At 41.0% G+C, this 15,981-nt stretch overlaps 1 long non-coding RNA gene across 1 annotated transcript; it reads right to left on the reverse strand.

Moving 5' to 3' along the window:
- Positions 1–5,397: 5,397 nt before the first annotated feature.
- On the reverse strand, positions 5,398–12,157 carry LOC108891828 (uncharacterized). The gene is made up of 3 exons (XR_001962375.2): positions 12,059–12,157; positions 7,246–7,424; positions 5,398–6,947 (listed from the first exon to the last, which is right to left on the reverse strand). It is a non-coding gene; the product is annotated as an uncharacterized LOC108891828 (long non-coding RNA).
- Positions 12,158–15,981: the final 3,824 nt, after the last annotated feature.

Raw genomic sequence — 15,981 nt, forward strand, 5'->3', positions numbered from 1 at the left:
GTTGGATTGCTATTATTTCTGCATAGCTTTTATATTACTTGCTAGTTTTACTCTAGTATTACATTACTTTTAGCATAACATAAAACTTATCACATTTTACCATTTACAGATTCAATTAAATTAAATTCAAAAAAATTTTATTTGCATGGTGCAGATACCTTTTACTGTTGTAACTACATCCAGTAACAGATTACTTTGACTATTACATCTTACTTCTGACATTGCTCATTACTTTTACATTACTTGAATTACCTGGAGGACTCTGTCCTGGTCTCAAACAACTTCTTCATTGTACGAAGACTCTCTGTGATCGTGGACAACGTCTCTGTGATCGCGGACAATGTCTCTGAGATTATGGACAAAGTCTCTGTGATCATGGACAATGTCTTTGTGATCATGGACGATGTCTCTGAGATCATAAACGGTGTCTCTGTGATCATCAACAATGTCTCCATGATCGCGGGCAGTGCCGTCAAATCGGTGACCCCAGTCTCCGCCGATTCTATCGCAAGGTCTCTACGAAGCATGGGACAATGTCTCTGATCATGGACAACGTCTCTCTCGTCTTTGACAAGGTCTCTGCGATCGTGGACAACGTCTCTGATCGTGGACAAAGTCTCCCTCATCCTCAACAATGTCTCTCCGATCATGGACGATGTCTCTGTGATCGTGGACGATGTCGCTGTGATCGTGGACGATGTCTCTGTGATCGTGGACGATGTCGTTGACGAAGTGGTGACACCTGGAGGAATCAAAGAGAAACATACAAAGGAAAATGATCAATACACTACTACCTATTCCTCATCAACAGTTTAACCATGAAAACACAGAGAAATATTCAACATTACAGCTGAACCACAACATTTAACAAACATTAGAGGCTGTTTCAGAAAATCAACAGTTGACTGTCATCACTTCCAGAAGAACCAACAACAAATATTTGGGAAAAAGTCAAATGACTGATTGGTTGTGTGTCTATCAACTCATCACTGAAGCAACGTCTGTTACTGTGAACTGCACAACAATAATAAAGACTATCAGTTAATTTTTGAATGCAGAATTTTAACTTGTGTTGTGTTGAGTATTTCTTCCACCGCAGTCGTTCACATACAGAATCATTATTTCACATTTCAACCTTCTTCTTAATAACACACATTTAAAATGTCTTTGTTTTGTGTTGTTTTCATTTAACGAATAACAACCAAATATACAAAGGTCTTAACAGCAGCTTATGTGAAAATAATAAGTAAAAAAAGTAAATAAGTGTAGAACTGGTCGTTATAAACTGTGAAGCTATTTTTAAAATCACCCCCTGACCAACAGTTAAAATTAACACACTCATGAACAACTCACTCCAATATTTTATCTGTAGAATTGATAGTTTTGTACGGTGTAGTCTGGTGTGTCTAGCACATACTTACTTTGACTATTACATCTTACTTCTGTTGTTGCTCATTACTTTTATATTACTTCTATTAATAAGGATTACTCATACATTGTTTTTATATTGAAGATTACTTCTATTTTTACACTTTTAATATACTGAACATAAACAGTTTAATCTCAGTGCTCTGTGTTGGAACAGTTGATGTAAAGCGGTTTGTGAATTACCTGGAGGACTCTGTCCTGGTCTCAAAGAACTTCTTCATTGTACGAAGACTCTCTGTGATCGTGGACAACGTCTCTGTGATCGCGGACAATGTCTCTGAGATTATGGACAAAGTCTCTGTGATCATGGACAATGTCTTTGTGATCGTGGACGATGTCTCTGAGATCATAAACGGTGTCTCTGTGATCATCAACAATGTCTCCATGATCGCGGGCAGTGCCGTCAAATCGGTGACCCCAGTCTCCGCCGATTCTATCGCAAGGTCTCTACGAAGCATGGGACAATGTCTCTGATCGTGGACAACATCTCTCTCATCTTTGACAAGGTCTCTGCGATCGTGGACAACGTCTCTGATCGTGGACGATGTCTCCCTCATCATCAACAATGTCTCTCCGATCATGGACCATGTCTCTGTGATCGTGGATGATGTTGTTGACAAAGTGGTGACACCTGGAGGAAATCAAAGAGAAACAAAGGAAAATGATCAATACACTACTACTAACACTACTAATTGATAGTTTTGTACGGTGTAGTCTGGTGTGTCTAGAACATACACTCAATTAAGAATTTCTGATCATATAGGATCAAACTGAAGTTAAGATGTTTTTCAGTCCCATTTTGACTGAACCTTAACAATAACAATCCGAGACAGAAAATTAGTGTTTGTTGGTTCTGATGTGTTTGATATTGTTTGGTGAGAAGGTGAGGAGAGCTACAGTCAATTTGTCCACAGACAAAACACTGAGAACTATTCTGATACATACTTTTTAAAACCAAGAATGCCACATATTTGCTTCAAGACAGAGGCTGGTGAGGTGAGAACTGAATAGTATTCTTTGTCATATGATAGTCAATGCTGTTGATTAAGCAAAACAAGACATCTGAAAACACCTTGAGCTCTGAATGATTACAGTTAGTACTAGATTTTATAGACGCAATTACTCAGTTCTTATTATGTTCAGAACTAAATATTTATCATTACAGCAGAACCAGTCTGTTCTTCTATTATCTCTGAAAATGGGCTGTTTACTGTCACATATGACATGAAAAATCACATCCTTAAGAACCAACAACAAAGGATCTAAAATGTTTAAGGCCCAAATTGTGGAGGAGCACAGAGTTAAAACTTAGTTTTCAAGCCAGAACTTAACATATAACTGAGCTCAAACACGTATTAACCGAGCAAAGACGCGAAATGACGCAATAAAAGACAACAAATACACACAAAATGATCACAACGATATGACAATCAGACAGACAGAAACACAACACAAACACACGATAGGACACACAAGTAAAAAGACGACAAAAAGGAAAACCCCTCACCTGCATCATTGAAAGATAAGGCTAATGCTAACGCTAACATCCAGGTGTAAAGCAGCCAGGTACAGACGCCATATAATACAAAATGACCCCAAAGAGACACAAAACGATGACAGCGACATGTCAGACCGATATAAACGGAGTTAAAAACGACCTGGATGGAGCACAACGTTACAAAGAGATGCAAAATGCCGGTAAAGTGACTGTAAACAAACACAACAGAGATTTAAACAGACTCAGGAGCTCATTGTGTTTTCACCCATCCACGCTGCGGGTCCACAAGCCATGTCAGGGAAACACAAACACACCCTTACCCACACGATAAAAACGACTGGAAATGGAAATGAGGTCAAAAGAAGTCTTTTAAAGAGAAGGCCAATGCTAACGCTAGCCGCTAGCTAGTTCGCTCCTTAGCCTTACCTTCGCGCCGCAGGTGTGTTCAGCGTCCATCTTCACTCGTGTTCAACAAAAAGGCAAAGCAAAAAATACAAAGCAAAGCTCCAAAGCTTGTTTTAGCATCCAGGCTTCTTCGATAGTTCACTTTTCGCCCGGTACAGACAAACCGAGACGACGGTCCAAAGGTCGGTTTAAATCTGTTTTCCGGCTTCGTTTCTCCGCCTCTCTGGACTCCTCCCACAAGGTCATGACCAATGACAACACCCGCAATCTAACAACGACAGAGAAAACGCCAATTGGCCATCTGATTCTGTTCCGCCTAGCAACCGCCTCTGATTGGTCTGATAATACATCCAGTGACAGTGATTGGATGGAACGCTTAGTAGTAGCTACATTTAAAGGGCACTTACTACCACAACCCAAATAAACTGATATGTAATCTGGCTACGTTTAAAATATGTTTAATGGTTCTCTAAGGGCTCGTGTTTGTGTAGTGTTTGTAATATACATTTTGGCACATTACATTACATATTATAAACCACAGTGTTTCTCCCATTAAAACTTCAAGCTGCTCCACTTAGTCACTTGAGACTTTGTGGTTGATGTTGCGTTGCCCAGACAGCATTTATTCTTAATTCAGTCTCAGTTTATGTTGAGAATCTGTTATATGTTTAATAAAAATACAACGTAATCTGAGGTAAACAAAACAAAAACTTTTTCCACAGTGGAACAGGGCCCAGATTCAAGAGTCAGAGCTGATAAATGCAGCAAACAAACAAAATCACGCCACCATCATCTGTGTCCTTCTCCCCATCAGCCTTTATTTTGTCTGGCATTGTTTCTGTTCCTTCCTGGCTTTGGCCACAACTCTCACAGTTTTCCTAGAAGACGACTCAAACCCTCATTTGCAGCCGTCTGGGCGCGGTTATTTGGAGGAGCTTGGAGCTTGAATAAATCCCAGCAGCTTTGGTGTAAACACGCCATAGTGCTGCAGTCTGCCTCCAAATTATTCTCAGCGGAGCAGCTCCACGTTTCATCTCACGGGTGACATCACAAATGAACTTTGGGAGTCGTGGATGGCAGCGTGAGAGTTGTTTATGTACTTAATAAAACAGACTGAGCTCAACAGAGTAATGTATGCGAACCCAGTTTTAGCCCGGATTATTTTCACTTTAATGTCGCACAGTTGAGGAAAGTGATTTCCCCTGCATGGGCTCCGGGGATTCTGACATATTAGACGTATTACTCTATAGGATTACAGTCACTAAAATAGGCTGCACAACAGTGAGGATGATATTTATAGTGAGCTACATATATGACCATATAATGTAATTGCTGTTCCTTTTCAAGCGCTCGGAGAAGATATAGCCTCCAGCCCTGGAAACAGAGTTAAATGTAAAGTTATTCATACATACTGAATGCACACAATGAGATGAAGATATGAATCCGTGTTCCCCCTCTTTATCCTCCTCCTCTTTTGTCCTTTGCAGGCTTTTATTTCTTTGTCTGTTGTTTGTTACGGTTGTTGGATTTCTATATTTCTGATTTTCTTCCTGCCCGTCAAGGCTGGATTACCAAAAACAGGAAAAAAAAACACAAAAGCCCCAGATTTACTCAGTAGAAATTGGTTGTGCATAACGTGATTAGTTGCAATTTTCTTTAGGAATTTGTACCATTAAAGCAGTATCAATGGAGGTGGGTCCTGCTTTTATTTTCTAAAAGACCACGTGTCAAAATTTAATTCATAACGTGCTGATAAAAGCTAAATTTTATCTGACTGTTCTTGAGAACTATTAAATAAATTTAAAGAATCAACTAAAACCATGTGAGTTCCAAAAAATATAACCCTTGTGACTGGACATGGAATTCACACGGTCTGTAATCAAGACTAACAAAAGCTCTGCTATTTAAAACATGGTCTCTGAAACCATTCTCATCACTCTCTCTCATCATTTCAGGGAAGATTAAAGCCTACACTTATCTGATACAGTGTGATTTCTAAACAGTGAGCCAATGAGAAAATGGAAAGTGAAGAAAAACATTTGAAGTGTAGATATAAATGAATAAATATTGCAGGAACAGAGGTCAGCCTTTAAACTTGAAAGAAATACGACTGAGACATTTTATTGAGATAATATTTTTGGCACATCGAACAGCCCTACTTGACTCTTAGCATGTTAGCATGTTGGCAGAACTGCTAAAGCACGTCAAATCATCATAAGGAAGCTGCAGCAAACAGTGAATTTGCTGTATGAACCAGTTCAACTTTGATGAATTCACACCATCGAACCACAACAAGCTGACACAGAGTCAGGGTAATGCTGCATTCAATTTCCATCAGAGGTCTGAACTGGGAGAGACGTCTCCTCTGACGTCGTTCCAGTTGAGAAGTTGTAGAAACATGGACGCTCACAGAGACTTCACAGCTGCTGTGTCAGAGTTTAGACGACTTCAAAACAGATCTGCTCCACCTGAAGAACACCTGATTAGATTTTAATATAAACATTTTAGAATATTCTTAAAAAGATGTTCATATTTAAAACCTGTAACATTAAACCAAGAAGGTGAACTGATTCAAACGTATCTCAGACTAGCTGTTGTTATGTGTCTACAAACACTACTGATGAAAACAATATATTAATACAGTAACAGTTGTTATATGGTGTATGTCCGTGTATTAAAAGGTCTCTCAGCTGCTTTAGAGCAGCATCAAAGCTAATCAATCGAACAGTTAAAACAGTGCTGTGTAAAAATAGCTCAACAGTTTAATAGCTTCAGTCACTTCAGAGCTCTTAGTCCCTTTTTGGTCTTTCATTAGCAGGTTACTCTTCTCAGTTAAGATGTCATATCTTTCCACTGAACTCTGATTCATGCTCTGTCCCATGAAAGCAGCTCCTGCAGTGTTTACGGTCTGTCTGCTAGCTCCAGCCCAAAGGGTGCATTTGTTTCAACTCCCACGTAGCAGCAGTGGGTAGTGGTTTGATAGTCCCTCCGTTTGAACAGGATACAATGGCCATGCTGAATGCGAGGCACCTTATCATCATACGTCTGTGCCAGTGAAAGAAAAGCAAGCTACTGTTTTTTTGACTCTGTCCTCATTTGTCTATCACCACCACAGTGGAACAAACCTGTCACTGAAGCTTTCACTCTCATCCATCTATATTTATATAAGCAAAACCCTTCCTCTGTGCCACTGAAACAATGCAAATGAAACTGAGTTGATTTGTGTCTCATTATATGGCATGCGCCACCAAACATTAGAAAATAACAAAACCACTGTGGGCTGGTTAGAAGTCCATGATCTCAGCATCAGAGACAGAGAAACTACTGCTGTAACCATACAGGGAAGAAGGGATAAGGTGAGACTCCACCTGGACTCACACTGATTCTTGGCTCAACTTATTCAGATGTGTCTTTGTGTCTGTTCATGAAACCCCAGGAAACCTTGTGTCTTCTTGTGTTTTTCTCTTGCATTCGTTGGCAGATGCACTCTAAAAGTTGCCTCGGCTCTGCCTGAACACTGATGAATAATAGACCAGTCTGGCTCTGATCTGGCATTTCTTCATTCTGGGAGAGTTGACTTCCAGGTCTTTTTGGGTGAAGACCTCGAGCCCAAACCCTGAGGAACAATGGAGTATCAGTTAGCTTTGACTGGAATTGATCACTAGCGATAACCCTTTCCGTGTGTGCCATTAAAACAACACAAATGAAATTCAGTTCTCTTGTTATACATCCCTGAAACCTTCAGAGAGATGTGGATCTGAACCTTTGAGCTGTGGCCACGCACCACTACACATTAGGAAATAACAAAAGCACTCAGGGCTGATTAGACAAAGAAAAGAAACCATGATCTCAGCATCAGAGAAAAATGACTGCTAGAACTGTAGATGAAAAATAGAGATAAGGTGAGACTCCACCTGGATTCACACTGAATCTTGGCTCAACTCATTCAGATGCATCTTAGCGTCAGTTCATGAATCCCCAGGAAACTCTGCTCTGTCTGAACGCTGATGAATAATAGACAAGTCTGGCTCAGGTCTGGCATTTGGGGAGTTCATTTCCAAGTCTTTTTGGGTGAAGACCTTGAGCCCAAACCCTGAGGAACAATGGAGTATCAGTTAGCTTTGACCTGAATTGATCATCACGTCAGTTTTAGTCCAAAAACAACAGAAGGAGAATAAGTGTATTAATGTATTATGTCTATTAAATATCATAGAGTTAAGCCAAATTCCTCAGGTTCATTGTTTGCAAAATGATCCGTTGTAACGGCGTATCTTCTGCAGTCTGAATTTCAGGAGACTTTGACTTCCACTTTAGCTTTTAGACACCAGACTGCAGCAAATTATTATCTGAGAGAAGACATCATAGCAAGTTTCCTTTTCGAAGTATAACATGACAAACAGCCAGTAACTAGGAATAGAGATTTCAGAGTAATAGCAAACTGTCACCCTCAACTGATGATTTCTGAGCCAGGTGATAGGAAAAGAATTGGAAAAAGTAGGTAGTAAGAAGGAAAAAAAAAAGAAGAGGGATTTTCTCTTTTGTCCCGATTGCATTAGAGCTCGTAGAGGAGGAAAATGTAGGTGAAGGGATATGATTATGTTGTGGAAAGGGTTGTACGAGGAACTCTTTGAAGAGATGAGTTTTCAGCCTTGGATGGAAGAATAGGGAGCGACTCCGCGGTGCCGACTGGAGTAAGAAGGTCAATCCACTTTTGGAAATGAGAGGAGCGAAGAGGCTGGGAGAGGCGGAGGAGTGAAAGCTGAGCAGTCGGGCCACGGCTCGAATAGGAGTCCTTCTTTCTCCATGTGAGCTGATCCCCTCCATTCCTCTCAGGTGATGGACATTAGGTTTGGAACCGTGATGGGGTGAGGAGGTATTTCAGCCACTTTACCCTGCAATCCAATTTTTTTTTTCCTCTCCACAGAACTGCAATGCAGTGATCACATCCAATTTCTGGTGCCCGAGCAGCAGCTTACAGAAAGTCTTAAAATAATACCACAGCACATACACTGCCATTACTTCTCAGATTGTCCTCCTCTGCCTAAAGCCATCACACTCCAACACAGTGCAGGTCATTCACATGAAGAAAATGTGTGGTCAGGTAATGCAATTCCAGCGTAGAGGTTAATTCAACCATGACCTTTTTAAAAAAATAATTAGGGTAACACTTTATATGAGGCTACACTCATTCACCATTAACTTGGCAGTATATTGGCTCTTTTTTAGTCATTTTAAAGCACTTATTAATTCCTCATTCTGCATGATCATATTCTACAGCTGCCAGGCCATTAACTAAGAGTCCCCCCTCAACAAACTCCTAACAGAGTGGTGCAGGAATGAGTCCTAAAACCCAGGGATGAGTTAGCATGTTAGCGCTTCCTGTTCCCTCGTCCCAAAGTCAATGGGTTGTTGGTTAAATGAGTACAGATTGGATTTAGGCTTCAAACATTAGAACAGTGGTGTTCATCTGTGAAGATTATCAGATCAGAAACTTTAGCTGCTCACACACACAAGCGCTTGCTGTAGAATATGATCATGCAGAGGCTTTATATCATGACTAATACAGAGCCAGTATGTATGCTAATGAGGAGCAAGTTAATGGTGAATACATGTAGTCTAATCTAAAGTGCTATATTAATTAGAATCTAAAAAAGCCTTGGTATTTTTGGGTCAATAAGACGTCATCTTTCCAGGAAGAGAACACAGTAGTTTTCAGCTCGATGACAGTGAATTTTTTCGCTCAGCTGCTGAGCATCAAACAGCTTCAAAATCCAAAAATGTTCAAATCTCTGACACAACAACAACAACATGAGTGTGAGTGTTTGCGAGTGTGTTGGGGGGGTAGTCGACACCACTGGGACGGCAGCAGAGGATGATGAACTTCAAACAGCGCGGAGGCTCCTCGGGGGTCCATTACGGTGGAAGTGACATGGTTCTAATGATGCTGCTGTGACTGTGGCAACAAAGGTAGCTGAGCAGTTCAAGGGAGGAATAATCCCACGACAACGGGATGACTGACAGCTCCCGGGTCGTCACGGTCAGTGGGAGGGAGTCGCTCCTGCACTGATGACCCCCCCCACCTTGATTTGTTGGCAATGAGTTTGATTGACATGTGATGGTGACATGGCTTTAACTCAGTTTAACAGCAGAGGTTAACACACACATTTACTCTGCACAGACAGTGTGGAGGCTGTTGGCCATTAAAGCAGCAGTTCACCCAAATCAGGAAGAAATGGTTTTATTAAATCTACAGGAATCTGGCTGTGCAGGTTTTATCTGCTGAGGTTTTTAGACTTATTCCATTTAAGACTTCTGCCTCCGTTCCAACACAGTGAAGCTGGAATCTCTGAATTTAATTGAAAATTTTTTGCAAAGCAAAAGAAAAGACATTTAAAAAATTCAGCAGGAACATGCCTCTACAGGAACAACGACTTGGTCCTTGTTGTTTTGTGACTGAAACATCTTTCAGTTTGAGGCTTTTCCTGACCACAGCACTGACAACAACCTCCGTTTACTTTTACCCAATGAGCTGCTGTGGCCATGAGAGCAATGACAGCAAACAAAGCTGCTCATATTCACCGTCCTGAGGCCTGCAGGTCCATTTCACCACCACAATGTGAAATGCATGTTTACAGTTTCATCTCATCTGGCATTAATTTACTCAAATCTGATTTGAAGCTCTGTTGTAGCTGCTTTATTATATTATTATGTATGAGTGAGACAAGTGAAACACAGTATACACAGTTAGCTGTTACCTGTACACAGCTATCACTCAAAGCAAACAATTAAATCACTTTTAAACCACCTGGAAAATCTGTTCCTTCTTTAAAAGGTTGTTAGACAGTTGAATTGTCACTTAGAGCTGAACAGATGACAGGGTGATTGTTTTGGGTTGTGATGTGTTTTTTATATATATATATATACATATATGGCTAGGAGGAGGTAAAGCTGGTTGAAGAGACATGATGACAGGATTTACTGATTTCAAAGCTTCTCCTTTTGTTCCTTTTTCTACGTTTAAGAGTGTGAGTCAGCGTTGCTAACACCTGACATTCACTCACACAATAGACAGGGTGTAGCTGGGCGAACAACACCACGGCAGAGCGTAGGTGAGGGAGGCTGTCCATGTGGGAAATGGAAACACACTTTTGAGGAGTGTGTGTACACATGTGGTTGGGCCACTCTCTGGTTAGCTGAAGGTGTTGGCTGTTTTAACATACCACTGCAGCATGTCAACAAGGCCACCACCCAAAAAGACCATGAGTAAGAACAGTACGTTTGTTTGCTCCTTACAGAAACTGAAACTCTGTGTGGTGTCAATGTGTCATCGTGATTCAGGGAAATCACAGGACACAGTAAAATATTTTACTCTGGTAACACTGGACTAAACCTGAGCTACATTAGTCATTATTCTGTGTGATCAGACCTGGGATGGGCCTCTCTAAATACAACAGGTGCCAGTCTTTCTTTCTAAATGTGAACAAATCCCACAAATCAAAAATTAATTTAATCTTACGTGTATCCAAAGGCTGATATATCTCACTCCATAGTCCAAAAATTATTTCCCCATTGAGGAGGGAACTAAAAATTAATTTTCTCTTCTTAACAAAGGTATTTAAAAAGGCACCCATGACAGGAAACTCTACATACTCCTGTCTGAATATAATTTACTCTGGATACGTTTCCTTATTTTTATTTAATCATTATTTCAATGGCTCAGCTTTATCCTGTTTGTTTTTATTTTGAACAGTATCTCTGTCGTTGTCGTTTCCTGTCAGTAACTGATGGTTTAATGTTCCTGTGTCTTTAGCAGCTGTTATAAACAATCATGTGTTATAAATAAAGTTTCTCTAAATATCACTGTTCTCTCCTCATCAGTTTTCCTTCACCTCATTTTTTTGACAATTCAACCACAGCAATTGTCCTGCTGCTTTAAATCCTCTCTAGACCACCAAATGTATTCATCCGCAGCTGCAAATAGTCCCCGACAAATACACTTCTGTTCCTTCAGTGTGAGTAAAAACTACAGTGCTCAGCAGCTTCAGGAAATTATTAAACGTTTGTGACGTCTGTTTTTAAGATTTATGTCGTCACAAAGAGCCAGTGGAACTTAATTGACCTTCGCATTTAGCAGTTTAGCAGCTAGATATTTTGGTTTTAGGACCGACATCTTTCCTGTCTTGTTTCTGTGTCACCGCTCTCATCAACCTCGCCTTCTTCTAGTCATGTGACAGTGTTACAAGTGAGAAAAGTTCTGATAAACACAGAAATAGACAGACAGGCTAGTTCTGCTTCAAATGAATGCTAATGTTGCTCTGCCGCTTTTAGAAGTGTAACTGCTAATGAATGCACTGTAATAATGTGACAGGGTAATCTCAGTGCTGTGTTACTGCAGTGAGTTAAAGCAGCTTTAAAGATGCTAAAAGTTCATCCTCAGTGTAGCACTGGTGCTGAGGCTGCAATCAGAAGTTAACTTACCACTAAACTCTGAGGACTGAATAGGCAGAAGTTAGATTTACTGCTGACAGATTTATCACAGCTTAACAGCAAACAGAACAATTGGTACGATTATGAAAAACAAAATACAGCTCTTTCTTTTATGTTGAGGAAAAAACACAACATAATCCAAAAGATAGAGTGTTTTAAGCGTCAGTTTCCTTTAGTTGTTCTTCTATTCTCGACTTCCTCACTACGTGAGTAGCTTAAATGAGTGTGCATGATTATTACTTATCTGCAAATCCTGAGAATCCAGCAGTGAATCCTCTGTGAAGCAGCTCTCTCTGGGTCAGAAGACCTCCTTCAAGCCCAGATCCAGGATCACAAAAACCAGTCTGCACAGATAAAATGGAATAAATGAGCCTGTTTTCTAAACGAATGAGATCTCATCAAGTTCTTCAGTAAGCTGTTTAAACATTCATTTAATTTTAGCTTCATTCAGACATGAATCCTCTGCACATCTCCACTGCATCAAGGGATTAAAATAAATGTACAATATCTAGGCAATGAATTAACAGTGCTTTAACATCAAATGAGTTCACTTAGAAACTCAACACAGGAATCAAAACACACGTTACTTTCAAAATACTCGTTTTATGCACCGGACATGACGTGATTCTGTCAGACCGCGTCAAGCTAGCTGAGCGTTAGCATCGTTAACTCACCGGAGTTTCCAGTTTAAAAAAAAAACACAACCCGACTCCGTTAGCGCACGTGGAAAACCACTCGGAGACTCCAAAACAAACTCCGTACACCGGCTTCACGGCTGCTGATCCCCGGTAACAGCATCTGAAGAGCACGTTAGCGCAGGATGCTCCTACAGGTGCTCACAGGGCCAAAACAACCCGGAAATGAGTTAGCGTTTTAGCACTTCCGGTTCCCTCGTCACAATCGTTTTTTTTTAAATGAGCTTGTTGATTAAATGTCTGAAATAAGGTCTGTGGTTTTAACACAAGCTCAAGACATTTTCACATCTTAATCTACGACATAAAATAGATCAGAAAATATCTGACTCCTGATGTTTGAAGCTTTTACGTATCTTAAAAAAGGCGGTTGCTAACGAGTGTCTAAATGAGACTACAGAGGTTGTCGGGGACGTTAACATGAAAACCCATCTACTCACCAGTCCACCTTTACAGCCTCGTTGTGTTTCTACTCACGCTCTTTCAAACTCTCACTAACTTTCTAAGAAGAAAGGCTTTTGTAGAAGAGCTCAGAGCTAAATGAAATGACCAGTTGGAAGCTTAGTGGTGGAGACGTTGACGTCATGTGACCGTGGTGTAGTTGGTTTATAGCCTAACATTAGCTTCTTACCTCTGGCTTCAAACATCAGAACAGTGGTGTATATTTGTTAAGATTATTATACACGTTTGATGATCATGGAGCTTATTTTCTGGAATAACCCAAAAACCAATGGAAAAATCCCATTGGCTTTTTGGGAGGGAACCAGGTTGATGCTAACTTCCAGGTTGGCCTACGATAACCATAAACCTTTATATGGGTTACATCAGTCCTTCTGAATGCTACTGGTATTTGCTGTGTCTCTCCAGTGCTACCTGTTTTAAGGGCGGTGTCTAACTTACATTAGATGTGAAAGAATGCAGCCAAATGTGACGGAGCAGCCAAACAACCACAGTCTGTTTCTTCATGAACATCCTCACTGATATGACACATACTGTGTCGCCCATGTGGCTGAGGTGGAGAGGAGTTTCTGTGTGGATTATCTTCTTATTGTCAAATGCAGATGCACCCCTTATGATTATTTGTTTACTCCCTCCACATGACAGAAACTAGCATGAAATTCCACACCCACATGACACAACTGTATGCATGACTGACTAATTAGCTTACCCAGTGCAGCTCCTCTGTGCAGATGAGTCCAGTGTTTGGCTCACATTTCCTCTTTGCCCACAAACGCTGCAGAAGAAAACGCCGAACATCAAACGCAGCACGCATCCCAGATCACACAGGAATTTTCCTCGGTGGTCGACATGAGTACACGCTGTTTTGAAGTTGTTATGTTGGTATGCAAAATGAGCGCAGTGCTCTCTCAGCTGCTTTTTTGTCTTTATTCCACACCCCCAAAACAAGATATGTACAGTATGCCAGCACACTCAGGTCAGCACTCAAAGCAGAGAGATTTCATCCCACTCAACTCAAAGCAAAGTCCCAGCGGTTGTCTTCCCACCGAAGACATAATAAACGTTGACACAGGAGCCCCTTGGGCTTTTAAGACACTGGCCCAAGGGTCCTGAAGAATGTTAAATTACAGACTGTGGAGAGAGGTTAAGGGCCTGAAAACCTGACTACTCCCAGACGATAAACTCTTCAGCCTCCTCAAAATGAAAAACCCATTAAAGACTTGCAACGCCTGGTCGCCTCTCTCCGCAGTCCGAGGCATAAAAGCGGGAGAGATAAAACGGAAACGTTAAATAGGAAAAACATGAGAAAGCACCCCCCCATCCTTCAAATTCCTCATCAAAGTGTGCCAGCATGATGTGAGGAGATGAGGGACCATCAGCAGAGAGCGAGTGATGGAAGCTTCACAATTTGTTTTCTCTTTTTGTTTCTCAGTTTTTTTTTTTCATTTTGGCTTCTCAGTTAAGAGCTGAGCTCCACTGCTGTGAAGATATTTTCATTTTCTGCCGCTGCCTCATAAACAGAGTGCCGTGAAAGACAATGTGGTTAGAAATGATGAATGTACAACCAGTGGCTTTAATATCTTTATTACCGCGGATGTGGCAGAGAACAGAAGAGCGTATTAGACAAGGATGAAAAAGAAGAAAAAAGATGGCGAGTACTTTTCAAATCTGAGGTTTTTGGCTCCATTAGGATTCTGTTTTACTGCAGTTTGTAGTTATAATGCTTCTCTCAGGACTAACAAGGCAGCTCCTCACAGTTATGGCCTCATCATTTCTTAACGCTGAAAATCACATACTGGGGTCATCAAAATAACAGAATCCACCAAAGCAACGCAGGAGTTCAGAAGCCTTATGGGAATGGTTTGACATTTTGGGAAATGCATGTTTCCACTTTCTTGGAGTTTTGGGAAGGTTAATACCCACTTACAAACTGCTAACAGCTAACCCTGATTTACTCGGTACAAAAACTGAAGCGTTCAAACCTTCAAACAAGATATATCCAGTAAATTAGAAGCTTTAAAAGTTCCTGGATGTACATTTTGTGACCAGACCAGCTCCGTTTCCAGTCTTGATGCTAATTAACGGCGTATCCTTCGAGCTGGCTCGGGCACGGTACAGAGTGATCCCACTCATCAAACGACCTGGACTTTGGGAGCCAAACATGCTCATTTACTCAAAATGTCAAACTGTTATATTATGGGAAAGGTATGCTCGACTGATCTGAGGGATGAGGTTTTGGATGCTCTTTGACGAGCCAACAAACACTTCATACAGACCACTTTCCAAAGGTTCGATTTACCGCAGGGTTATTGTGCAGGATTGCGTTGTATTGTTTCTACATCATACTGGCTCAATGTTTCTGTCCTAATCAGCCAAAACAGTCACATGAGCAGCAACCGGAAGAGTGGTTCAGCCTGAGAGCTGAGTTCAAAACTGAAGAATACTCAAATTAAATAAAAGAAACATAAAATACTTTCCAGTCATAACATGAGGAACCTGATTTGATAGTTTGACACCTTCAACCTTGTTGTGAAGTTTCAATCTCCGATTCAACCTTTTTCAGAGAGCAGAAACAGAACCCAGTGACCGTGTTGATGCTAAAATAAAGCCAAGAATCTGAGCACCCTAATCTAGACTTGGCCAAGAAGTTTGGCTAGCTCCAATGCTTGGCTGTCACAGCTATAATCTTGCCTGTTGCTTGATACCCTGGGCTGCCGATTCTTCGGCTGAACAGAGAAAGCTGTGGTGGAAAGCTGATGGGCTATATGAGCTGATAGACTGGTATTAACCAGCTGTCTGTCTCGCTTCAGTTCTGTCTTTGCCTGGCAATATTTGTGAAGGTTCTCCTTCTGACTCACTGGTGGCATGGTGGTTATACAGGCTAGTTGCCTGGATACTGCATGTTGGCCAAAAAAACAACAAGTCTGACTCACCAGCTTACTGACAGTTTGGCACTGTACTGGTTCTGTTTCAGAGAGCAACCATCATCCCACTGATAGGAAACATGATCCC

Source organism: Lates calcarifer, linkage group LG1, assembly GCF_001640805.2.
Source record: "Lates calcarifer isolate ASB-BC8 linkage group LG1, TLL_Latcal_v3, whole genome shotgun sequence".
NCBI lineage: Eukaryota > Metazoa > Chordata > Actinopteri > Centropomidae > Lates > Lates calcarifer.